Consider the following 27,674-nt stretch of genomic DNA (forward strand, 5'->3'; position numbering starts at 1 on the left):
TTCAACCCTATCCACCATTGCTAATTACCCACCACATATTTGTCTTTCCTTCAAGTTAAAAGTATTAGATAGTATGTCCATATTGCCAGTCACCTTTAGGTGCAAAAACAATGTTCCTCCTGTTCAGTTCAACATCTTCTCCACATAAGTGTTGTGTATTTGCCATCCCAGGGCTCCTGTTTGTAGTTCTTCCCCCCATTTTCCTTTGCCTTCGATCTCTCCTTCTCTCTCTAACAAGCTAGCTCTGGACCCAGTGAGGTGAGCAGAGGTGAAGTTATGGGTGCGGGGTAGGTTGTGTGTGTGTATGGGGGGAGGTATTGTTTAGAGTCGCTTCCCACTGACATCCAGGTAAATGGGTAAATGTGTACTCTCATCCATATTCCAGTAACCCAGGCAGAGGCATTTGGCCAGAGCATGGCTGGGGCCAGGACATGAAATATTAAAAGGATAAAGTGAAAGGTGGAGTACCCAGAGGGCCTTTGGACAGTTAAACAGCTCTTTGTGTGGAGGTGTCTTCACTGCCTGTATCCCCACCTGGCATCCACCTCTGTGAGAGGCTGGGATTTCAGCATTGTGTACTTCAGCCAAGGTCAGCGCACAGTACACCAAGTTAGTATCAAACTGTGCTCTGTGATCAGCTCTTACCATCCTAGAGCAGTGTCAATGATGGACCATGTTTACAGCTCACAAACAAATCAATAACTCTGTGGATTGCATGACTGGACCTGGGAAAGATGTGGAGAAAAAAATGAAAGATGGTGCTCTTTCCATTTTTTTTAGCCTCACTTGGCAGGATGAAGCTCAGCCTGCTGTTTGACTGGTAGTGTGCCAAGTAGGGACTCAGATATATCAGATTTCAATTAACCACAGTTCATGAGGGCCGTCCACAGAGGTGACATGGTCCTCACACTCTCCATCCCCTGCTTAGTTGCAGCCCCAGGGAGTAGGTAATGAGATGGCTCTCTATCTGGCTCTCCATCTCCTCTCTCTTTCAGGAGGAAGCCTGGCACTCAGGGCCAAGGAGGCCTGTTGACACCTAGGGCAGGTGCTTGGCCCATTTGGCTGTGGCCTGCAGCCTCCAAGCACGTTTGGCTTGCAGTGGCCACACAGTTTGCCCCTCTGGACTGCTCTAGGCGCCTAGATAATGAATAGTCTGAATGCAGGTGTGTCCAGGTGCAAGCGTGTGTGAAATTGTGTGTGTGTGCAAGTGCACGCGTGAGTGTGCGTGAACACAGACAGATAATGCATGTAGAAATATTAATATTTTATGTAGAGGCAAAACTACTTTCACATGCTTTCTTTAACTATGATGGTTATGATTCATTTGTTTAACTCTCATAACAGAATTTCACGTGGACTGTTTGACAATAATAAAATATTCCTGCGGTCACATCTGTCACCGGGAAAGACAAGAGGCCTCCAAACCCGTAGTTCACTGCTCAATCACTTGAGCTTAATTTGTATGCTGATTCAATCACAGAAAAGAAAAACAAAGCAAGGTGCGGGAAAAAATGACAGCCAATCGATCAGAAAGCAAAGGAAGGAAGGACTGGCAATTCTTCAAGCACACCCCAGCAAATTCACACAGTTACTCAGTGTTACCTGCTGCTGCTGCTGGTGAAATTATGGTAGATGGTGGTCGTGATGAGACGCCCAGCGTGTTGTGAGGGAAAACCAATCTGGGAATTTCCAAGCTGAGACTTCTGCGATAACGATGCCTAGGTAAATGATACAGAAGCTTCTAAAGGTGCTGTTTTTGCATATGTTTGGATTATTAAGATATTTAATGATCAAAGCATTGACGCCTTTGATTATTTTACTCTATTTGTTGTGGATTTCGGCTTTCAAAAGAAGGAGAAAAAGACTTGCCCCAGTGTGTCTATGCTATGCCAGCAACATTCATAAACAGAGCAGGGCAGAGAGTTGGGAGGATGCAACAGTGCATCCGTCACCAAGAGGAATGGTCGTGTCATCACCAACTGTGGTGTGGAATCACACGCAGTCGCTCTAAGATACACTTCTTTATGGAGGCACTTTTTACATTCTGCTGAGTAGCCCTGGAAAAATAAAAGCTAAATCTTAGCTGTCACCATCACGCTCTGCTGCACTATAACACTGTCCGGCGTCTGGGCACTCCGCATGAGGCAAACAGAAACACAGAAATTCCACATATTCGCTGATAACAGCATGCATCATGAAAAAACATGGGAAGGCTGTTTGTGCCTTTAAAGGTCTGTGCTTTTGCATGCGTGCGTGTGTGTGTGTGTGTGTGCGTGCGTGCGTGCGTGCGTGCGTGCGTGCGTGCGTGCGTGCGTGTGTGTGTGTGTGATTGTATGTCTGGTGGAGAATAATAGGGATGAGAAGGTCTCGGCGTGGCTGCACAACAGCCGTTTCAGAGAATCAAATGGCTGAGCAGTCAGTAATGAGGCAGACAACAGAGACTCAGCCAGACCCAAAAGATTTGAAGGGCAGACGGGCAGGAGGTGCGGTGGATCTGTGTGTGTGTGTGTGTGTGTGTGTGTGTGTGTGTGTGTGTGTGTGTGTGTGTGTGTGTGTATAAAGGGGGGAAGAAAAATGTGGAATTAGTCAGACAGTAATAGCAGAGAGAGATGAGTATATGCATACTTGCACTTGGGGGGGGGGGGGGGGGGGGTATGACCTGAAATATAAAATTGTGCAAAACAAAAGGAGAACTAAGAGCAAATAGAAATGATGGTGATAATTGAATTGGTAGGTTGATTTGCATTAGCATCGGGAGAGGAGAGGAGAGAGGAGGATTTGTGAGTCATTAACATGCTGTTGATCCTCAAAGTGCCACAACTCGCCCACCATCTTTCCACCTTCATACACACACTGTCACACTTGCAAAGCCACCGAAGTTTTCACTGACTAAATAATGTTTAATATAGTCTGCAGCGTTGTTGTTTTTTTAATTAGTCTTAGTAATGAAATTGTTGCTACTTGGTTGATCCTGCTGCTACTAGACAAAAAAGCACAGCCCTTTTAATGAAAAAATACCAATTAAATGTATGAAAATAATGAAATTATATTATATCAATTATATATAAAGCAGTGAGAATAACAACTATACATTGGTACATGTATTGCATTATTATACAAATTTTAATGCCAAAGGTCTGTGCTGGCTAACAACTAGCCATGAACTGGACGCAAACTCCATCTTCTGAATTAGTCCAGAACACAGGACTATGTGTTGGCCAGTAGGGGTGGGTTTTTATAATCGATTCATCGATTAAAATCGATTCTGGCTTGGATAACGTAAAATCGATTCATTAAAATCCTGAATCGATTTTTTAATATAAATTTATTTTGTCCGAAATGCCAGAATCTCTGGTGACATCTCACAAAATTTCAAGAACCACCAAACAGTAAATGAGAGCAGGTACAGGGATTCTGCACATAGACTTAAACACACAGCGCGACCCGCGGATCAGAATCAGTTAGATGTCGCCTTTCTCACAGTCGGGGCTGAAAGCCGACAGCTCGCTGATCCGGGTCCGCGCTTTGTGTTCACGCCCTTTATGCGCTGATTCTAAAGCTGTTAGTTTGATCTCTCTCCAAACAATATTGACCGAACCAGCAGCAAAAGAAGATCCAAACGCTTCACATAAACATCGTCATGAATTCACTCTTTTACTGTTTTGCTTCCATTGCGATGCGCAGCTCTCTCTCTCTCTCTCTCCCTCCCTCCCCCCCCCCCTCTCTCTCTCTCTCGAACAGTTTCGCTTTCTTCATTATTCGCTTGCTTGTTACGCACAAGTCTACTGTTGTTTACAGCGCTGTCGGCCGCTGTTTTTTTCCCTTTTACATTCTTCCGAAAAGAAAACCTCATTTCTGCTGTTCAATACTGAACAAATTTAAACTTTTTAATATTATTCAAAATGCAAAATGCTTAGCCGTGTGTCTAATAAAACCGCTGTAACGTCAGAGGTAATGTTCATTAATTAATGATTTTCTTTCGTTTTTGATGTACTGCAGAATATTTTTATAAAATCCCAGGCCAGGAAAATCACCTTCATGTTTTTCTGTGTTTTATCTTCAGCTACTTTGACACAAAGGCATCTGCTGTGATGCTCACACCTTGGATAAAGTCTTGCGAGTGTCAGCTTCCTTTTTATAGATACAAAAATATGTAAATGTTCTGATCTGAATTATACTTCTGACTGTCAAAATTTCCCAGATTTAAATCGAATCGAATCGAATTAAATCGAATCGTGGATCGAATCGATTTGGGACCTTGTGAATCGGAATTGAATCAATTCTAGAAATCAGTGACGATACCCAGCCCTATTGGCCAGATGTGTTATTGTCCAAGACACATGGCCAATAAGCGGACTGAATATTTTCATTTTGTTTGTATTTTGTAGCGATTACTTTTTTCAAGTAACGAGTAAAGTAAGGGATTACTATTGCAAAAATGGTAATTAGATTACCGTTACTTACCCGTAGGAACGCTGCGTTACTGCATTACTAAAACCGTGATTTTTTTGCGAGAATGTCTCATGACAGTGACGTAAGCGAGTGCGACGTTCGTGACAACAGCTGTGTGCAGATCAACAATGGATAATATATCGAGCGGGGAGAGAGAATGACCGTGCAGCGTTTAAAGCGTGGAAGTACTGACCGTACTTTGAGTTTGATTCCATAAAAAGTGACAAAAACATTAGTGTCCGTTGTGCGTGGGAAGAAAACGTCTTTTTACAGCGAAAAAGAAGAAAACCCTAAACTTCCAAGCAAGCACCGAGTGCGCTACGACGTAATGGGAAACCCACAGAGAAACTCGCGGATTCTTCAACTGACCGCTGCGGCACACCTGCACCAGGGTAAACCTCCGCCTACCCTACTCCTGCTTTACAGGTGAAAATAGAGCAAAAGGACCGCTAGTCTTTGACTTTATTTATTTTCTGCTGTGTTTCACTTGCATCTATTTGAAAGACTGAGTGTAAACACAAAAAATATTTTATTTTATGTGCTGGAATGTGCAGAAAATAGGTTTAAATGTTAAACAAATTTCTTCCAGTCAGAGAATGTTGCATATAATTAAATTCTTTGCTTCATGCATAAAGTTAAAAGATTAAAACTAATAAAACAAGTTTTAAAAAGAGACTTTTCGATTTTGTATGATGGATTATGCAGAAAAAGTAGAATTAGGCTGAAAGATCTATCGCTTTGTTACCTATTCAGGTTGTAAATCATGTTTTTAAAAAGTAACTAAGTAACTAAGTAATTAATTACTTTTGAAAATAAGTAAACAGTAAAGTAATGGGATTACTTTTTGGGGTAAGTAATCAGTAATTAGTTACTGGTTACTTTTTTCAAGTAACTTGACCAACACTGCAGCAGAATATTGTCCTCTGTCAGTGTGCCTTCTTCCCATTGTTGCATTCTGCTGCCAGCTGTTCCCCAGGTAAGCACACACCTGCCCACCCAGACGAAGTTAAAAAAAAATGTGATTCTTCAGACAAGGACACTTACATTGCTTCATGGTCCAGTTCTGATACTCATTTGTTGAGACTTTCAGCAGTGGACAAGGGTCAGCATGGGCACCCTGACTGGTCTGTGGCTATGCAGCCCCATACGCAACAAACTGCAACGCATTGTATCCTGACACCTTTCTATCAGAACCAGCATTAACTTTCTCAGCAATATGAACAGAAAGTCTTCTCTGGTGGCTGTCCTGTGTGGTATAACAGCCTTGCATCACCGAGCCCTGGCTGTCCAGGACCCTGTCACTGGTTCACCACTGTTCCTTCCCTGGACCACTTTTGATAGATATTGACCAGTGCAGACCGGGAACACCTCACAAGATCTGGAGATTTGGAGATGCTGTGGCCCAGTCATCTAACATCATGAAACTCACTCAAATCCTTGCTCATTTTTCCTGCTTCTAACACATCAACTTTGCGGACAAAATATAGCTTCCTAATATAGCCACCCACTGACAGGTGCCATGATGAAGAGATAATTAGTGTTATTTACTTCACCTGTCAGTGGTCATAATGTTCTGTCTGATGGGTGTACAGTGCCAATTCACAACAACAGCCACCTCAAGGTGCTTTGTATTATATGTTATAGACCTTACAGCAGGGGTGCTCAATACGTCGATCGCGATCGACCAGTCGATCGCAAAGGTAGTATTGGTAGATCGCATGGCATTAAAAAAATAGATGCCAGCCTATCATCCATCCCGTCACTTGATTGATACAGGGAAGCCAGTCAGATGACATCAGATTTTTTCTGACGCTTAGGTCGCTGTGCATGCGCAAACAGCGGCGCGAAGTGTAGTAAAACTGACAAGCTAGTCAGCGAGTTAACTCCAATTTTTAGCTCTCGGTTTTTTCTCTTAAACCTGGCCGTCAGCAGCTACTGTCCGGACTATGCATCCCTGGCTGATTCAATTCAGTGCAAGTCATCAGAGTAAACTCAGGTAATGACAAAAAATTTACATAGTTAATTGTGTTGTGAAATATTGGATATTGCGGTTATGCATGTATACATTGTAGATATAAAGAATCCTCAATATATTTATAAATAAGTATATGTTTTGGATTTTTGTAGTGGGTAGATCATTTTGACTTGGTCATTTTATAAGTAGCTCACATGCGGAAAAAGTGTGAGCACCCCTGCCTTACAGTATTAGAAATAACAATCACATGACCCCCTATGAACAAGCACTTGGTGACACTGGAAAAACATGAAGAAACTTCATGCAACTGGTTGGGGTTTTCACAGTGAGCTAATGGAAAATAAAATATCTAGTATCTCTAGTCATTCCACATAGTGTCCAGTGTCCAAGCCACAGATGTGCACATTAGGTTGATTGGTTATTTTAAAGTTCCCATGGACACGAATAAAGTGAATAAAGTGCTGCATCAAGGTATGAGTGAAATTTGTCTCTATGCTTCTGCATTTTAAGTGGTCAGTAAGACTAGAAAACCGTTGTATGCATTAAGTATTTGGACAATAGCAGATATTTTGTAGTTTTGCCTCTGTACTCCATACAGTGGCTTTTAAGAATAAAGATGTAATTGAAGTGCAGTATTTCAGCTTTAAGGGGTTTTACAAAATATTTCAATTAACTTTTCAGGAGTTACAGACATTTTTCTACATAGTACTCCTCGTTCAGAGGCCCCAAATTAATTGGACAAACTAACATTTTTAAATACACGAACGGTTTTTAATATTTGAAAGAAATTCCAAAATGAAAGTGTAGAGTTTAGCCCTGTACACTTCAAAATTTATCTTACTACTTCATAAACACAAGTTACATTGTCCACTGGCAGCCATATATGCTCGTGACATAACACTGTCTCCACCATGTTTGACAGACAACATCATATGATTCTGAATCATGAATTGTTTCTCTTCCCTCTAGTTTTTCTTCCCATCATTCTGGTCCAAGTTAATTTTGGTTTCATCTACCTAAAGATTTTTATCAGCACTATGTAAGCTCTTTCAGGTGTTTTCTAGCACTGTCTAGCCTGACCCTTTTGTTTAAGTGTAATAAGTGCACTTTCTTGTAAAGCCTCTGCATTTCTATTTCCATGAAGGCGTTTCTTAACTGTAGACCTTGAAAGGGATACACCGTAATCATCAAGAGGGTTATTGTCTTGGTTAGATGTTTTGAAGTTGTTTTTAGTTTTGAAGTTGTTTTTAGTATTTTAGTTGTGTGGTCTTTGGGCTCTTTGGTATTGCTAAAACCATTATTTTTAAGCTTGTACTAGATGATTTGAACACTGGTTTTTGGTTTTCGCTCTCACACTATTTCGATTTTTTTAGCCTAATGAGGCCCTCCTTAACTTGCACTGAAATCTCTTTGAATCTCATATTTAAAATTACCATGAGAACCTATAAAATACAAATTCAACACTTTGATTCAACTTTAGATATTATGTCTGCTTCTTTTGTAGTGAAATAACTAGGGAACAGGTCTCACCTGGCCCTGAAACTGCTTGTCAGTCAATTGTCCAATTAAGTTTGAACCTCTGAAAACAAGGGACTGTGTATAAAATGGCTGTAATTCCTTAATAGTTAATGTCAATGTTTTGTAAAAACTCCTTGAATTGAAGCTAAGTCTGTCATGTATTGATTGTTTAAAATACACTGTAGTACTATATAGCTTTCAACATAATATATTGCACAACTGTCCAAATACTTATGGGCTGGAGTCCATTTGATTCCCAACCTTGAACTTGAGTAGTAATACTCCAAAATGCTTACTTACCCTTAGAGAGTTTAACATAGAAATTGCTTGACTACACTGTAATATTTAAATACTTTGTAGTTAAGATAAAGTTCTTAGTTGCAGTCTGATACAAAAAAGTTTGCATGTTGTTAGTGGACAAATCCCTCCAAACCACGAAAAATGTGTGCGAGCAGACGATGGAAGTACTGTGATATTTCCTGTCTTCCATCTCCCCGAGAGCCCGGCTCTCTGGTACTCCTGGAAGGTGGTGATGCAGTGTCGGATTGTCGCTTCCTCTGATCTGCAGTCACACAGCGGATTCCCAGGGAGCGTGTCACCGAGGGCGGGTGGGAGACGGGGCTCAAATGCTCTGTTCGTTACTCTAAACGCTGCCTAATTAATAATGTATCAGAGAGGACGCGCTGAGACACAGCAGGGCTCCTCGGCTTGTCATAAGCACTGCCGCATGCACGCACACACATACGCGTTCGAGAAGAGACTGATCAACCCCCCGCCCTCCTTCTACAGAAGCCTCCACCCAAATCTCTCCTCAGACACAGAAGCAGCAGGAGGAAATAGACACCAGCCTCTGAATACACGTGTCAGTCCATTGTTGATGAATCCCTCATCCTGCTGAAGCCCTGTACGTACATGCATGTACATACTTACTGCAAAAACTCGCAGAGACAACAGGAAAGGAGGAACTTTATTCTTTAGGGCTTTGTTTCTGACGTATGAATTTACATAAGTGAAATTTTATAGTAAAAAGAGCTGTTGTTGGGAGGAGTGGGAGCGGCGATGAGGTTAGGTTCTCATGACCTCTATGAGACTAGTTTAAACACACAAATAATAACAAGTAATGGCCTCTCTTGTCCAGTTGAGTCTCTCAGTGGTAGGCCTTAAAATCAACCACATGTCTATTTGTGCTTCGATTTTTAACATGTTATCATCCATAAGCCTCTAAGCAACAAGGATGAGAGGACTCACGCCTGTTTGTGCCATAATGGTTCTATACTTGCACTAAAACAAAGCAAAATATTGGTTGATACAGAGGCTTCAATTTCAATCATCACGAAATCAAGCAGCGTTGCACAACTATAATCTATTCATAGATTATCAACAATGTGATGGTTATTTATATATATGTTCTGAGACTGACATCCAAAGCTTCTCTTTGCCCTTTTTTCTTTCTCTCTTTTCCTCGCACTTGATTTATTTTGCTTCTTTGTTTGTGTTTGTCATATGGAGAGATGTAAATTTAGCCACCCCAAGGGAGAGCATCCTCACTAGTGGCATGAAAAAAAAAAAGACGACTGGAAGAAAAAAAAATCAGAATAACATAAACCACAAAAAAGTGAGGGGTGGAAGGATAAAGTAAAGGAGGGATTGTGGTTTGAGCAAGATGGGGGGGAGTTAAGAAGAGAGGGAGGTTTGAGATGCACAGGACTCTGTAAACAGTCGACGCGGGGGCTGGAAAATTAACGCTGCATAAATTGTGCAAAATATGTCCTATTTTCCTTTCCCTTTTTTCCTCTGCACCCTCTTTTAAAAGGGTTCAGGATGCAGGGCTGTCAGATGAACGCCAGACAGGCATTTTCCGACTTCGTTTGATCCCAGCTCCTTCTTTTAAAAACACTTCCCAATGACAGAGGGGAGGCAGAAAGCAGGTCGCAGTTGTATGTGTGTGTGTGAGGTGCTGGTGGTGAGCTGGAGGAACAGGAGAGACGAGCCGACAGGAGACACATGTAGACAGACTCTCACAGTTATCACACCCTCAATGACACTGCCTTTATAGTCCCTGCAACCAGCGCTTCTCACTGGGAGAGCGGCAGGGATTTTGTGTCTGATAACTGTGTCAGCACCTCAGCACAGCAGATCAGCACCTACTGATGCAGTGGGTGTTAGGACAGGGACTAATAGGACTCTTAAGGGCCAGTATAGGTGGACCAAAGCAGAAGAAATATATCAAGGAAGAAAAAAAAGACACTCCTGCTTAATTGGCTTGTTTCTGTTTTATATATAAGTCCAGGTGTGTAGATTTAATTTGCTCAAAAGAGGTGTTAAAGGTGTAATAATCAACATGACAATAACAAATGAGAAGCAGAGATTTTATTTTACGTCTATCAAATCACTGCAACGTTCAGCTTTCCTCTTGGTTGGAATACAATAGCCGTATTTATATACAGCCATTCTGTCCAAAACAATAATGCTAACTTCTCTCCTCCTGCTTCTGCTATTGACTTCACCCTTTGTGTCAAACTACATCTGCCTGTGCTTGCTTCACCAGCTAATGAATTCCAAACAGAGTGAAGAAAAGAGAGGGGGGGGGAGAGAAAAAGCAGGGCATCTCTCAATGGTCTCTCCCTTTCTCTCTCGATCACAACAACACCATTTCCATTTATAATTTCGATTGTTAATTTGCATGAGAAAAATTAGTTGGGTGACATGCGTGATGTTTCCCCCCCCCCTTCCCCCCCTTTTTTTCTTTCTTTTCTGCTTAATTTTCCCACTAATTATAAGCAGCAATGGCACATTATTTACATAAATAATTGTTGTTCCTTCTGTTCACTCATATTTTCCTCCTTTCTTTCTTTGTCAGAGTTGTTTTGGCATTTGTCGTCCGCGGGGGCATTTCTCCTCTGAGAACGTTTTCACATCTCTCCCGACTGAAATATCTTGGATCTTGAGTGTTTTCACCCGATGTTTGTTGTGGTGTTTTGCTGTCCTTTGTTCAATAAATAGATTTATCCTACATTTTTTTCCCATCCCCTCAAAACTTCTGAACTCTCATAAACAAATATGTCAGTTGAACTTTTCTACTATTTTTACTTTGAAGACAGACCACCTCTCCACTTTGTTGCCTGTACAGATAAGTTTGTGGTACAAAGGATCAAACACAGGACCTCACATGTGCGTATTTTTATTCATGGTATTGTTGCTGTGAGGATAGCAGATACGGCTTTCAGTTATCCGGTCGTTAAGTGATGACGTGACGAATCCTACTTCCGGGCCTAAAGTAGTCTGCGTTTAATATGGCTTTTGTGTTGTTAACATGTTTAATGTTTTGTATTTTCTTCTATTTAATCTCAAAAAGCTCCTAAAACAGTCAGTGATCACTGTTGACCTCCCTTGGCTTTTATTGCCGCTAATCATTTATTTAAGCTCAGTTTTTAAAACCTTAGGATGTAACTACAGCCCAGCCCATGCAGCAGTATATTAATGACTAACCTCGTATTGTGGATGGATTATTTCAGTTGTTCTCCTGGCTGAAGTTTGGTCCTTTTACAGCATCCTGCCATGCGATTACATTTGTTCCTGACCACCGAGAACACTCACGTTAACTTTTATCGAGTGGAAAAAAAGTTAGCCTGTTTATATTATGCTAACATAGCTGTGTCGCTAGCGGTCATCATTATATACAAGCTAGCCAAACTTCAGTAACCCTACAAACGTCACTGCTGTTTAGTTTTCTGTCTTCATTTACGTTGGAAGTGATAACAGAGCTGTACGTTTTAATTTGTTTCCAAAACCCCGCAGTCAGGACATGCTATATTGTATTTAGATAGAAGCTAGCGAGCTAACGTCCTGCTAACTTCTAACTCCATTAAATGTCATAAATTCCGTTTTCATGGATGCCTGGGTGTTAAACTCAATTGTTACACCTGGTAGAGCAGAACGCTGATCATTTTATTAAAGATGAAAGACTTTAGACAGTTTTTCAACTCTCTGCCATAGTGATCATTTGATATATGGACCTGCAGCGGAGTTTAGGCCCAGACACGGCTAGTGACATCAGACTTAACGACCGGATAAGTAGCATGCTCTTGTGTGCATTGCAGGTGGAGCTGTAAACTGCCCCCCTGCTTATCACAGTCTGGTGCTTGTGGGTATTTTCTTCTCTGCATGCCAGGGCGCGGGTTCTGACACCAACCTGTACACTTACTAACAACATGATTATTGGTTCTTTGCTGGACATTGCAACTTCTCAGATCCATCCGAACACATTGTTGCCTAAAGCCTCAACAGCAATGATTTCTCTGTTTGAGATATTTAATGTTCATTAACTTATTACTGTGGAACATGATGGTGATTTTGTCTTTCAGTTACAACCTTGTTCAAAACATGTTTATATGTCCTGTGTATGTTGTCAGAAAATAAGCAGTTAGGACAATTTTCTGCTGACGCTGAGTAACTGAATCTTTGCACCATTGCTTATAACAGCTGTTATACACATAAAGCAGCTCACGAATATCTGTTAAAATATCATTGCAATCTTATTTTTTGTGATTGATGCAACAATACTGTTGCTTTAACTGTCTATTTTTATGACGTTTTTAAGTAACTGCTAATAGTATGCTAACGTTAATGTGTGCTAACATCTATAATAACACATCTATGTTAACATTTTTAACACTTTAACGAAAAAGGAGAATTACTTACCACTTAAAATTCCTTATTAACATCTGTGCTGTAAAGTGCTCCAAAGCTGCATTCTTTTGATGGCCATCGGGAACAATCGCTGATCCCTGAGTAGTATTTTGTAAAATACAATTAATACATCTAAAAACATGCATTTACCAAACTACTACTTTCTACTTAAATAATACATACCAAAGGACCAAAAATGAATAACATTTTAATAAAGATAATATTTACATTAGTTGCATAATTTGTTTATGCATGTAATGATATGAACATGTTAGTAAAATTAAAGACTGGCTGAATCATATACAGATTATAATGTCATTTTCTTTCATTTCATTAAACCCTGTATAAAGATCCAGAAACCAGGCCTAAAGCCCAGCTAAATGTTCTGTCATTCAACAGTTTGCTGTTTCATCAGCCTCTCTCTGTGGCATTTGTAAGTCTGACAGTTCCAACTAATGGAAGATCCCAGTTTCATTAAAAAAAAAAAATTCTTGGTAATGTCAGAACACAACCGGTCAGTTCATTGTTGGATACTTTTATGAGATTAATTAGGCAGGGGATTTATACACTCTAGTGTTTTCAGTGACACTTCAATACAGCAGCTGTGGGATTGATTTTTTTTAAGGCAGTACCTCTGTTGATCATAAAGAAGATAAGTTCCCTTGTGTAAAGGATCACTGGGGGGTTTAATACTAATAGTAAAGAGCAATGGCAGGGGTAAGTAACATATATGAATTCATTTATTAACAGGCAAGCTATTTCTTTTCAAAAGGCAAAAACCGCTTTATCATTTGTTTACAGTTAGTGACAATCACTGCATAATCTAATAGACTGTATAAGTTCTTGAGCTTCTTACTTTTACATTGTCCTTTTCCCCACACTGGTGCTGAGCTCAGATGTGATGATCCAGTTTGTTCTTGGTAACAAGGGGAGAGAGAAGTCATTGGAAACAAGGTAAGAGGGCTGCATGTGGGGTACACACGTTTAATTGAAGGGAGGAAAATGAGCATCATAGTGCAGTGAGGGGCGGCGGGCAATCTTCAGAGGCCAATTAATTTGGAATACAAAACAGTGGTGCAATCTGCTCAGACTGTCTGTACGCACGGCGAGCTCACAGCAGTCCTGTCTCAAAGGCCTCGAAGATCAAATTTATTTAAACACACTTCCTTCACAACCCCTGACTCCCTAGATACGACTGCCACCTCTAACGCACACTCATTCACTGTCCATATGTTCTTTATTGTTGTTCTGAACTCTAAAAAAGCAATTACTCCTACAGTGCAAACTTATTTTATTACTGCACAAAAAGTAACAACACACGCACACACACATGTGCATGCACATACACAGACTAAGCGGTACCTTTCAATGTAGCCACAAATAGCAGGACTTTCCTCTCCAGATTATTCTCTATGTACCCAGCAGAGAGGCACACAGAAATGGCCAAAGCTCATGCAGTCACAGTGCACCTTGTCTGGACCAACTGGGAAAAGGGTTTAAAATAAATAATGAAAAGAGATTAAAGTTGTCCTAAAGGTGAAGGTAGGTCTTTAGTGACTGTACTACTGTGTTACAGAGTATAGCATGGTGGAAAAGGATGGAGAGAATCCCCCACTAAGCTTTTGGGTTGGCATTTCTTTAGATTTTGTTTTGTATTAATTGCATGCTTTGGTGTTTTTTTTTTGTGTTTGATGTGAGGTGTGGGCCACACCCATGTGGGAGTGGAGATTCTACCCTAGTCCAGCTGCCAGCTATTTGGAGTTGAATACAGGGAGCAGCTGATTGGGGAGGATTGGAGCCCTTCTCTATAAAGGGGAGAGGAAACAGGAAGTAGGGGTTGTCGTTGTTTTTTAGTAGGACACTGGTGAAGCAGGGAAGCCTCGAAGATCCAGGATGAAGTGTGCACATTTTAATGGAAAAGATTTTTAACCTGGCCTGGTTTTGCTTTTAAAATAAACTGAGGATGTTGGAGGGAGGACTCATTCTTATTGGGATGTGAGTGGATGTGCTGGAAGGCAGGAAAACAAACACTGGACTGGAGACTCTCTGTGCCCCTGACAAGGAAACTGGACCAGTTTTGGGGAAGTTCCAGCTCCCAGGATGTGATGTGGAGACCCAGCCTCGAACGAAGTCAGGCCTGAAAAGGCTAACAACCCTGACCGCGGTGGCTTTGGGCCTTGGATTCCTGGCCAGAATTGTGTCTTCAGCCAGTAGTTTTACCCGGAGAAAGAACAAATAAATCTTGTGTAACCCATTACAGTGTGCGTGTGGTGGTTCGTTACTGGTCAATATTAGAGCTACTACTTTCTTGTACGGAGGCCATTTTGGGCCTTACGTAACAACTACAAAAAGTGTACGTTTTTCAGTGCAGCCTCGAGCAGAAGACAAAAGCATATGAAGCTGCAATGTGAAGAAAACAAATAAATGAAGTAAGTATGAAAATAATTTTCTTTTTTTTAAATGGTGGAATCAATAGGATTTTTTTAGGTAATCACTGTCAAGAAAAGAAGACAGTTGGCCACATACTTATTTCAAGTATGAATTAGAAAAACAGGTTATGGTCAAAGTTTTTTTTTTTTGTTACAAAGAGTATACTTGAGCTTGGGGGCATGGCAGAGGTGAGAAAACGGATAATTGGGTTTTGCAAACAAGTGCTCTAATCTGAAGATATGCATTACAACCAAACAATAGAATATATTATGGACAGTAATGAATGAATAGCTAAAAAAAAACACAATGCAATGACACTGTGAAAGGATCCTAAGCATGCAGTGGTTACAGAGTTGAGAAACTGTAAGAACTACAGTCAGTCAAAATGTTTGCTAACGTTAATCCTGTCACAAGTACAGTTTTGCAGCATATTTTAAACACAGAATTGCTTGGTGTAAGGCAACACCCATAATATTTTAGCTAATATCCACAGACTACTGAAAACCTGGAACTTTCCAAACACTTTATTTCTGGACATTATAAACAGACAAAATCAGATGAAAGCTAAAAACAGGAATCGCTTGGTCTTTGTTTTCATTAGATGTCCTCTTGCCTTTCTTGATAATACTTACACTCTATCTACGATTAATAATGATAATGATGGGTTTCTCACCCTTTACTCCACACACGATGACTTCAGACACATACATTTGCATTAAGACAACAGAAATGAGTAAATTGGAACTGTAATTTTTTTACAGTAACTTGTTCTGTAAAGACATTTATTTTAATCAACAATAATCAAATAACTCTTTCAGGAGGTCCAAATATTTGCTAGTGTAGTTGGTTTTTTCAGTTCTCAAATCTATAGTAAAGAATCTTTTAGGTTGTATAATTGAAAAAATATTTTGGATTCATAAATATACATCGATAAATGTGTAAATATGTCTTCTAACAACTTGCTGTGTTATCATAAAGTTAGAATTAATCCATTAAACGTAAAAAAAAGCCTCCACGTCGACCGCCATCTTGAAAGCAGTGGCTAGTATGACATCCACCTAACTGCATTTTAGGTATGTGGCTAGAGGCCGGCCACATACAAGTTCTCTTTAATTTAAAGATCACAAATAGCTCTTTCAAACTACATATCACTATTTAAGATTTCAACATGCATATTTTCATAATTTCTTTCTCATGATGCCTTTTTCCTCCTCCAGCGCTGCTCTTCCTCCTTCATCATTTCCACCTCATTCTCTTTCTCCTCACCTCAAGACTTATGTCCTGAACTGAAGTCAGGGCTCTAACACATGAAAACATGCATAAAAGTGCTTTTTTATCCCCAATATTGTCTCTGGGCAGCTGACACACTTTCCCTCTGATGAACAGTGTGATTATATTCTCACATCGTATGAGTTTATTGAGTCCAACAATGTTAGATCCACGTCAAAGAAATGTTGTAATATTTTACAAACTGCAATGCTTCCTGAGCAAAAAGTTTAGGATATCCTCAACAGCTCGCCTTAGTTTCACTGTCATCGGACAGAAGATAGCCTCACTGACTCACCGACTCATATCGGGCTCCTTTCACGAAGTTTTACTGCCTCCTCGAGAGTAAATAGGCATGGACACATATTGACAGCTGAGATAAACAATGGATGACAACCTACAAAGATGAACAGCAGACACAGTTGTTTGCCCTACAGCGGCCAACGTAGCTAGGATTACGTACTTGAATTGGGAGTGGTAAGAACACAGAATTCAGCTGACTGCAATCTACTGACATTTAGTGATGAGATGTTACACACTCTACCTTTAATTTATTAACTTTGAGTATTTGAGTGGCTTATATTCAGAAATAGCCCTTGAGCTTTCAGTATAAGCTACAATTTAACATGAAAAACTTTGTTGAACTTACTAAAGATATGTTTTGGCATTGTATGCATCGCTTGGTGAGAAAATTGTGCCTGTGTTTGCTTCTTATAGGTCCAAATTTATGTTTGTGGAAGATTTTTGATTGTCCTAGTATTTATAACCCTTGCTTCACAAAAACCATGATGAATGGAGAGGATAAAGGACTGAAAAATGGTAAGAAAGGGAAAATTGTGATGTATGTCCATGCTGATGAAGGCCTTGGTAAAAGAAAGAGTCGGGGAAAGCTTACAAAGAGAGAAACCTAATTGTGTAGGAGAGAGAGAGGATTGCAGAATTGAAGTCCTCTGTGAGCTGGTTAATTTATAAGAGCAGTGGTGGGGGTAACGTGACAGGCCAAGTAATGGTAGGGAATAGTTGGAGAGATTCCTTTGTCTCTCAGGTCAGGCATCCATTCATGTCACTCAGCTTCCTCTTCTATCTTCTTTTTCTCACTCTCCTTTTTTTTCTGTCTCTTTCCCTTAGTGTATATGCTCGTTTCCCCATCTCTTACAGAAGTAATCAATCTTAATCATGGTTCGAATGCAATATTTGCCTTGGCTCACGGAGGGAACGGCACTCTCTGGGCTGGATCAGGTTTTCTCCTGTTTACACTAAAGCCTAGAAGGTCTTTTACCACAGGAAACCGGGGTGGGATGTGATACACCGTACTAGTGTTTCACAAAATTATACATATTATGATTCTGCTACATTTTATGTTTTTATTTTCTCTTTAACCTTCATTTTTATTCACTGTGAATCTGACAACAAATCCTCTGTTTACTGTTAAAGTCACCCTTTCTCTCACTCATCCTCGCTCTTTCTTCGCCCTCTCTCTATCTGTACCTCATTGCCAATGCAGGGAGCATAGCGGCGGCCATAGACTTCAGCGTGGAAACACCCAGCAGACAAGAAAAATGACGGCCAGCGCAATCTCATTTTCTGAGGGGCTGCAAGTCAGGCAGGAAATGGCTATTATTCCATCGACACTGTCGGTATTAAGTTATTTCCTTCTCTAAATACGAGAATGTTCATGAATATCTATTGAGTTCCAGGTGCAAGCGCTGGAGGTTTTGTCGCCACACACTTGGATGATTGCAGCCCTATATTCTGCCCGCTGCACCCTCACTTCTGAGATTGAAGTGAAAGACAATGGTAGTGGAAATTGGCTAATAAATCCAGAGAAGGCAAAGGGCTGTTTGAGCAATACTACCAGCTCATGCATGCTTTTTAAGAAGAATAAAACCTCCTGGCTTTCTTCGACCTTATGCTGTTCTAAAAGGAGGTGACCTCGCCTAAATTGCGGCGATGGTCCTAACAGCACTGCTTATAGAATTTTGAATTGTGGTCAAAAGGATGGCACACCATATCTCCATGTACACAGCATCAATATTTCAAAGGAATAAGATTATGCATTTCTGCTGATAGCGCCAGAAACAGTGAGACGAAAAAGCTCAGCGGTTAGAGAGAAGAGGTTCATGACAGAACTAGGCAGCCTTTGCATTTGTTTTGCACGTGCTTCTCTCGTTTCTCCTCCTCCAGCTGTGCACTTTGTTTTTCATGAAGCTCAGCCATATAGCTGCTTGTCGCGGGCATGAGCAGGAAGGTGAAAGCTGGGGGAGGACACCAATGAAAGGGGGTCACAAGACCAAAGTGAAAGCTGTAGGATGGTGACCAGTAGCCAATCTAAGACTCGAGTGCCCAGTTACCTCCCACAGCAAAGCGACACAGAGGGCAAGAAAAGAGAGAGACAGAGAGCTGGAGCTCTGCTTACATGTGTCCAGTCACAGGCAGTGCATTGTGGGGAGGAGACAGGGGCACAATTGATTGAAGGTGGTGGACCATAAATGAAGGTATTGATTTCAGGGTCAGAGCCACAGGATGAGGTCTTGAAATAAATTGAAATAAACATATCAATACATCAAGTATATTACACTATGAGTGCACACATACACTCTCACAGATATATTATGAACCTTGTTTAGCCTAATAGACGGTTGATTCATGCACATGTAATGGTTTTGATCCAAAACTGGATAATACATTCAAAATAAGATGCCATGATTATTTTGTGAGGGATAGTATACGTTTAGTTAAGCTAGAAATTGTTGACAATAATATAATCTTTGAGCAATCTGGAAAAATGAATTTGAATGTATTTCTTTACACTCAAGTGAATACCTGCTAATGGATTTACATATATTTTGCTATGAGTGCAGTCTTTAAAACGTGATTTCACAATAAAATGTTAAAAAATAAAAAATAAAAATAATAGACAACAGGTGTGGCTGACATAAGTGGGAATTTCAAATCTCAGGGGGAAAAAAATCATCTCATCTGCATAATAAAAGAATAAAGCGAGCACTATAAAGTGAACACTCAGGAAAGGTTAAAGTACTTCCAATTTATAGGTCATAAGGAGACGCTTTAGCTGAGGAAAAAAAGAGAAAAAATTGGCTAGGAGACCAACAGAATCTTAGCGTAAAGACATGGCAGCCAATTAAGAGAAAGGTCAAACCATAAAAGAGGAAGAAGCACAGGAAAGGTTCTGCACACAACATGTCCTTTTCAGCTATCTCTGGATTCACAGTCTACCTGCTGCTCGCAAAATGTCTTTATGTCTTTCATAATAACAATTTGTTTTATGAACCATGTTTCAGACAGAAAAAAAGTTTATCACCAGCTGCAGGGTATTCAAATGATCCGTCATGTTTAAGCATTACTGTATGTAATGAAAAGCTTAAATCAACACGCTTTACACAAAAGATGTGAAACCCTGAGGATGTTCTAAGATGCTAAACCAAACTAACATTACTGATGATAATCTCCTCTCTTTAAATGTCTGCAGTCTTACAGACATAAGAAATATAAAGCCAATATAACCTTTCAGTTTCTGACAAATTACTTATAGATTTCTCTCTTTTGTTTGAATAAAATCATAATTTTACAGATACTAAGAATCCTTCCTAAGGTGAGAATCTTTACCATAGTCACATGACTTATTGATATGCACAAAAATGAAAAAGACAAAATATAAGTTAACAGTTCTCATCATGCATTATGATGATTTCAGACTGGCTTGTTTTAAACTGAATGTTAACTCTTTGGTATTTTTTGGTAAATAAACCACTGCTATAGAACTTACATGGTAAATTATAATGATAAAAATGGAAAAAGACGTGCAGTAACTGACAATAATCATTTTTTTCACAAGATGAAAAATAAGTAGACTTTTTGGCACCTTGAAAGCAACTTAAACAACACAGTTTATGGAAAATTGGAATGGGCGATATAGCATTTAAATGATATTGCAATATTTTAAGAGAATTTGCAATAAAAATATTTGTGACAAAAAAGAAAAATTGAATGTTTTATTGATGCTTGCAGGCGGCAGAATCCGTAGCTCTGAGTAAATAAAGGGCATTTTCCATCCGTCTTTTCAAATGAGCTGCAGTCACTGATGACACACTTCCTAATCTGAAGTGTGAATCTACTGATCCAAGGTGCCAGCAGTAGCAGCATTATAGTGCAATAGTAGTGACACAGCATAAGTCAAATGTAAGGACAAAAGTAGCCTACGTAGTGTTTCTCTGAAGTAAAAGTATTAATTTAACAATAACTAAAGTAACTTAACTAAAGAAGTCCTGTTGCTTTTGCTTCCAAGCGCCTTAGATTACTATAACCTGGATGACTGAGAACCTATACGATCAAGCATAACATTCAACCACTAAAACTGATTTTTCTGATCAAGAATACAAGTAAATAACTGTCATTTCAAATTACAATAGTAAAGGTGTGCTTTACTATTTTTTTCGTTCATTTTTTGCAAAACAGTAAATTTGAAAATTCATCTTTAATACAGTAAATACAAGGTTGTTAAAATCGTAGCATAGCAACAACAGTGGCTGCAGTGACTCAAGACATGCTTGAAAAACTATGGGACAAGTGTAGACATATGCCACGTGTCCAGAGGGGGACACACTGAGCACTCGTGAACATTGTAAGTTTTTATTGTAAAACATTATATTCATTTCAGTTTTATTTTTTTATATGGCCAAATCAGCCATTTATTTTTAAATGTGATGCAAACTCCAATGCCCTTTTTTTTTTAAATAGTATAGTAATTTTAAATCTGATGATTCTTTTTGACAAACCCTGTGTTTTTTAGCATCAGTGATATAACTCTGATTAAACAGTTTGTGCATGCAGGTGGATTAACCATTACAGAAACAAGGATTGTGGTAATTATTACTTATTTAGGTTTATTTAGCTCAGCTGTGGCATAAACCTTACATTGGGTAATGGTCCAGTACATTTGTTTTTAAGTGTGAGCTAAAGAGCTTTACCTTTGATGTAAACTATAGCTGCAGATTTCTGGAACTGTGATTGGAGGACTTGTTACTGTTAAGTCATTTCATGTAAACACATTGTGAATACGTGTAGCATTTTTCTGTTACGCTTAGTAGCTAGGTGCCAACTTCACCCATCTGCTATTTGATGCTAAGTATTGCAGTTTGCACTTTAAGGAACTGCCTTCTGCAGCTAAAGCAGTGCTCATGAAAGCAGTAAGAACAAATCACATAACTTTTCCAAAAGCCAAATTAAAGAGCTGGATTTCTGAAATAATCATTAGCAGCTGTTTAACATAAGTTCAGAAGTTTTTAAAAACAAGAAAATCTGCAAGATAAAATGATCAGTTTGCTCCCATCCAATTTAAGATTTTATCCCCCTGAAAAAAGCCAGTAAACTCCTACTGTTCATTATTTTCTAATGTTTGTCAGTTATTACTGAACGAGCTTGAATTAAACAGGCGCTGTTATAATTGTAACTGTCGCTGTTAACTGCTCTTTTTTTCATTAAACTGTCTCACTAGTTTCGAAGCTGCTAGAAAACAATTGTTGCATTAAACCAAAGCAGAAGCACGCGCGCACAAATACACATTGTGAAAATGATTTAGGATGCTGACTTGTTGGTCAGGTTAAATGCCCCCCTCCCCACTGTATGTTTCCCATGAAGGATATTGAAAATGGCTCGTGGAAATAAAAAGGTTTGAGGAATTCTATTATTTCTCACTCTCCCTTTCCTTCTCACGGTGATTAATGTGTGTCATGTGTGCCTGTATGAATTTCTGCCCCCACATTTCAGTGCACAGCCCTCCTCCTACAGTGGCTTCAGGCCAGCCTCTCAGCAACACCATCACAGGTCGCTCCACAAGACCTGCCATGCAGGGAGTGAGATCATCACTACTGTGAAACTGTCTCATTTGCTTCAAATGCTTCAGGTTCCTCCTCCCTACTCCCCTGGACAAAGCCTTCACCTTAGGACCAGTCAACCATGTGGCCTCAGCTCCCTGACTCAGTCGCTAAATATAGTTTCTGCTTTTGTTCAAATGGTGGCAGGTTGGGGTGGAGGAGTTGTCAGGTGCAACAGCTCTAAAAAAGGAAAGAGTGTACCTGGGAAATACTATGTGATGTGCTCAGAAGAATATTTTTCTCAGTCCTAGATTACATTTGCTGAGGTAATGAGACAGAACAAAAGCTGTGTAATATCAAGCTGTTCTAATGCATTCCTCGTGTACTTAACACTGCTTTTTCCAGATGTTCCTGCCCAGAGGCTGCATGAAAACTCACAGTGATTATAGTTTTCTTCTCTGAGTAACGTTGGCAATTTTGCTGTTTGTGAAGTTGCATTAAAATGACAACACCCTCCTTTATAAAATATAAGGACACTTATACTAACATGGCTAGAATACCGCAAACTGTAACTTAAAAATAACATTTTTAATGCATCTGGACAGACAAATACTTGCTTTATTAAACAGAGAGTGGATAGAGTGATAAAATTATTATCATTAAAATGATTATTTACAATGTTTGCTCGTTTCTCCAGAGATTTTCTTTATGTTTTTAGTCTGGTGAGGAAGAATAGTTCATCAAATTATTTTTATTTTATTTTTTTAATGGCTAAAGTTTGAGTGACACCAATATAAACACTTGCCCTTGCTTCACGTTCCCTTCCTTGTGTGCAGCACATGGGCATGGGAGCATGGCATGAGGAATGACATGTGTAATGGGAAGTGGCGTGACAATTAGGAAGCTTATGTGGTACTGAAGGTGGGCTGGGTGTGGAAATGCAGTCTGCTGTACTACAGACTGCTATGACGGGTAACTAACAACATTTGGAACAAATTGCTTAAAATAGCAAATGAATAAACTCCATCACTAACGGCTCAGTCTAAAATAGAAAATCTCAAAAAGGTTGTTTATCTAGATTAAAATGTTACATAAAAGTTGCTTCTGTTTAAAAAAATCTGAACTTCAGTCAAATGTAAACTTACAACTTGCTAGCTTTGCCCTGGCTTCATTTTAATTTGTAGTTTTACTAAATTTCTCCTATGCAGGTAGTTCTTGGCACTTGCATGGTTTTCATGTTTGCATGGAGACATCTGAACTTTACCACTCTACATTTTAGCAGCCCAGTGCCCGGTTATTATTAAAACCTTTTTCTAATTTTGTTTTTCAATACTGGTTGGCAAACAGTCTGTAGGTGTATTACCACCACCGTCCTATCAGACGATGGCAGACAAGTAAGAATATGTATTTATTTCAAGGCAAAAAAAATAGCTGAATAAGAATGTAAGTAGTTTCTTGTTTGTCTGAACAGACAATAGAGTTAAACTGTTACTGAGATTAAGACTCTTCTAATAAAGGTATGTGAGTCTACACCTTTAGGCTTTACACCTTTAGTTTTATTTACTGTGACTGATGACTGATGGGTTTCTTGGTATTTGTTTCCAAACAGTTCTGTTTCAGCTCATCCAAACTCGAACAGGGTCAGAAGCATTACCAATGTTTCTGTTTTAGGGGACTAGGAGATTCATGGATAATGTTGATCAAGGTTAACAATTTTCCCCCTCTATTCCTTGCAGAAATTATTTGTGCGATAAACTAAAGAATGTGTCAACATGGAGTTTTTGTCAAAGCCAGATTATTCACATCTGCTGTGGAAAAATCACTGGTTCCAACATGATCACTTGAGCAACGCTTCCAAGGAATCATCCCTTAAAATTAAGCCTTTTTTTTTACAAAGGGAATAAGATGTACATGAGATAGTATATGAGAAGGTCAGGAAGTCAGATGGAGGACTGGCACAGAATCCAGTCAATTTTTAGAGTAAAAGATCTGTCTGCAGACCAAACTTATGAAACACACTACAGCAGATGAGGTTTTTGCTTTGGTAATGTTACTGGTTCTGTGATTTATTTTTACATAATCTCTTCATGATTCCATTAAAATTCAAATTCTGCGGTACAAATTTGGTCTCGTAGGTTCAACATCTAGAGCTCTTGAGAAAACAACCAACGTGTCTGTTCTGGTATTACTGCTTTGAACAGATTAGATGGTTATTTAAAAATGAGTGTTGACTCATTTAATTAATTTCATTTATTCAGTTTCATTAATTCTGCTTCGGATCTAATATTTCCATGCTATTCCAATTGTGAAGAACCAAATTATTCACTGAAATAAGTGATTATTCAGAGAAAAAACTTCATTTTACAACAAACGTTCTACCAGAATGGCCCAAGACTCACCTCCAAGTGAAACCAAGTGAAAAACTGGACATTAGCCATTCATCAGGAAAATCTGTCCTTTTGCTCAGAGAGATGCCTACAATAAATCTGAATGACTACAAAATTTGCAGCCTTGCAAAAGTTGGAATTAGTTTTAACACAGTTTCTCTCTTCTTGATTGTTCACTGGAACATTTCATATGTGTTAATCTTTATTTGCCTTTCTATGTTAAAAGATTGAAAAATAAATTCCAGATTTCCTTTTGTAATGAAGCAAACTGTGGGAACAATTATGAGCTTCTGACCTGTGGAGCGCAGGCATCACCTTCATTCATTAGCCATGACTAAATCTATAATGTAGGTACAAGCAAATCTATTAAGGCTTTAGAATTAATGAATAAAAGTTGAAAATCAATTCTGATTCGATTTGACAAATAGCCAGTGCAGTGTAGTGAGGCTGGGGGTGATGTGGTTTTGCTTGCTATAGTAGCTAAGTTTTGAATGAGTTGGAGGCATGAGATAGACTTGTGACTGGGACCCAATTACAATAGTTCAAACATGATCAGATGAAAGCAAATAACATTTACCAAACTCCAGGCAATGTCTCAGTAAATCCAGAATAAAATAAAGAATGATGACGAGATCCTCTCTAGCGTCACATCCTTTTACAGTATCCTTTAGTGCTTTTACAGATACTAATTTAATTTATTAAAGGAGATAGATGTACTTTTGCATTAAGTATTCTCCAAGTTTATTTTATCAAGTAAACTTTTGTTTCACTTAATGTGCAAATAGCTGTTTTTGAACAAGGTAAACTACTTGACATCACGTACAGCGGCTTGGACAGATAACATCTGCTTCCTTGCAAATCTCTGTTTGCCTTAGAAACCAATACCACACAGCTGTGGCCCATCTAAACCTGCTCCTTGCTTTCAAAAAGTTCTGCTGCATCCACAGATAATCCTTCCTTTGGGAACATGGTGTGATAAAGATGTACAAAATAGACTTAATTTTACTATTTGTCATGACCAAAACCAGCGATTAAGCCCATAAACTCAGCAGAAAAGTGGTTACAGAGGTCCCAAAAGGTTGATTCTGTTCATCTAGATGTAGCGTTTTAAGTGGGAGAAACGCTTCGTCACTCATCCAAGTGACTTCTTCAGTCTCAGCTGGCAGGCAGGTTTCCCCAACCTTATAAAAGGTTCATTCGCACAGTAACTGAACCTAGCCCACTGAATGAACAATGGGCTGTGAGGTCAGTTCTTTGATCATTAATATGGAAACTGGTTACAGAAGTCAGGACAGAAAACTGTTTTTCTGTATATTTCTATAGGACCAGAAGTCTTTCTACAACCTTAACAATCACCAAACAAAGTGCTATTCTTTTTCTGCTTCAGCAAGTAAGGATCGATTGCATGTGTACCTCCTTCAGTCTCAGTTAAGTTTCACTTGACTTTGCTATTTAGTCATCGATAACTTAGACCCACATCTTACCATCCATAATTACTTAAACAGTCACAGTACTACTCTAAACCATCATCTGCATACAACGTATTTTTTGCTACATGCTGTCCTGCATCATTTCACTGAATTTCTGTCCACAGTCAGCTCCACTAAAATGGTCTGAAAGTATAGTCATATGCATATATCTACATTATAAGTATAACTGAAGTATATCTGTCAACACCGAGATTAGAAAATATGAGAAAATTTCTAGTGCCTTACCCTGTGGCCATCCCACCACTCTACCAGTGGTACACTCAATAAATCTGAAAATCAGCACCAGGCAGCCAGTTTCTTTAAAAAGAGATTGAATTAACTAGTTCCAGAGCTGGTCCTGACCCTCCTGGGGGCCTAAGCAATATTCTGCTAAGGGGCCCTCCTACCTGACCTGTGAGCCATGTAAACCATTTGCCGCTGCCTCACATGATAGCCCAGTCGTCTCACTGTAATCCTCACTCCTGTAAAACCGTCTCCTCTATGGGTGAGTCTCAGAATAATACAGCCATAATATCAATCCATGTTTTGAATCTGTGGGAATCAGAAGAAACTGAAAAGTAAAGAAAGAAAAAAATATTAAAAATAAAATGAATCATGTATAATTTAGTCGAAAGAAACAGCAGATTACAGTTAATAAAGTCTCTGGACTGGTCTCCATATAGCTGCTGGGGAGCTAGCTGGAGAGCATGAACAAGTTTTCTAGCTTCAGTTTGAAAATACTTCTAATAATTGTATTAGTTCCTAATAATTTGTGATTAATTCATAACTAAAGTCTCTAAACAATAAATACCTGGAAGTGGCTGCAAGCAAAATGACACACTGAGTGTTGCACGCCGCTTACCCACTAAGTAAGCTAGGCAAAGAGTGCAAGAATAGCACATTAAGCTAACATTTGATGACATCAAACTAGAAGGATACGTTTACCAGACTGCTGTTCCTGTGAGCCAACCTCGTTGTATTTTACCTGTTTTGTGACCAGAAGGGTAATTCTTCTTCCTCCTTACACCAAAGTTCATCTCACAGTGGCTCCCCTGAGTAGAAACTGTAACTAATGAGTAGCCACCATTTTAGCTACTAGCAAAAACCTGATTTACTTATGTATGGCACAGACGTGTATGAATCATTCATGTTGTTATTCTTAATATCAGAAAAAAAGAAATATTATTAAAGTTATATTAGAATTAATCAAAAAGAACTAATAACCCAATTATTGCTGTGCTGTTTCTTCCCATTGTTGTTGTTGTTTTTTTTTTTTAAAGAGGTGCTTTAAATATCTTAGTTTATTTCATTTAAATTAATAACTTTATGGAAATCTGGTGAGATGAAACAGTAAAGTCTTTTTACAGCCTCTGTGGAGCACAAACCCATTATGAAGAGAAAAGTAGTAGTAGTGGAGTTGGTAACAAGCAAGCATACTAGACCAGTTTAGCCTCCCCTACTCGTCGCTGCTTGAGGCAAGTGGCTTGAGGCTACATTGGCTGCTACTCGCATAAAGTCATGTTGCAGGAAGTCTAGAAGGAATCCAGTGCTGCAGTTCAGCGATGGCCTGCTCTTTTAACATAAACTGTGATTGCAGTGGAAATCTAGCACATGAAAGATGTCTCAGATGTTATACATTTCAAAAGCCTCCACT

General features: G+C 39.3%; 1 long non-coding RNA gene across 1 annotated transcript; it reads right to left on the reverse strand.

The window, feature by feature from the left end:
* Positions 1–1,639: 1,639 nt before the first annotated feature.
* Positions 1,640–26,558, reverse strand: LOC146696730 (uncharacterized). Its single transcript, XR_014923115.1, has 4 exons — positions 26,428–26,558; positions 13,491–13,550; positions 12,647–12,732; positions 1,640–1,718 (listed from the first exon to the last, which is right to left on the reverse strand). It is a non-coding gene; the product is annotated as an uncharacterized LOC146696730 (long non-coding RNA).
* Between the last annotated feature and the right edge of the window lie 1,116 nt (positions 26,559–27,674).

The sequence above is a fragment of the Copadichromis virginalis genome, linkage group LG12 (assembly GCF_057382275.1).
Source record: "Copadichromis virginalis isolate Kocher_CV1m ecotype Utaka linkage group LG12, C_Virginalis_male_GT1.1, whole genome shotgun sequence".
In the NCBI taxonomy this organism is placed as follows: Eukaryota; Metazoa; Chordata; class Actinopteri; order Cichliformes; family Cichlidae; genus Copadichromis; species Copadichromis virginalis.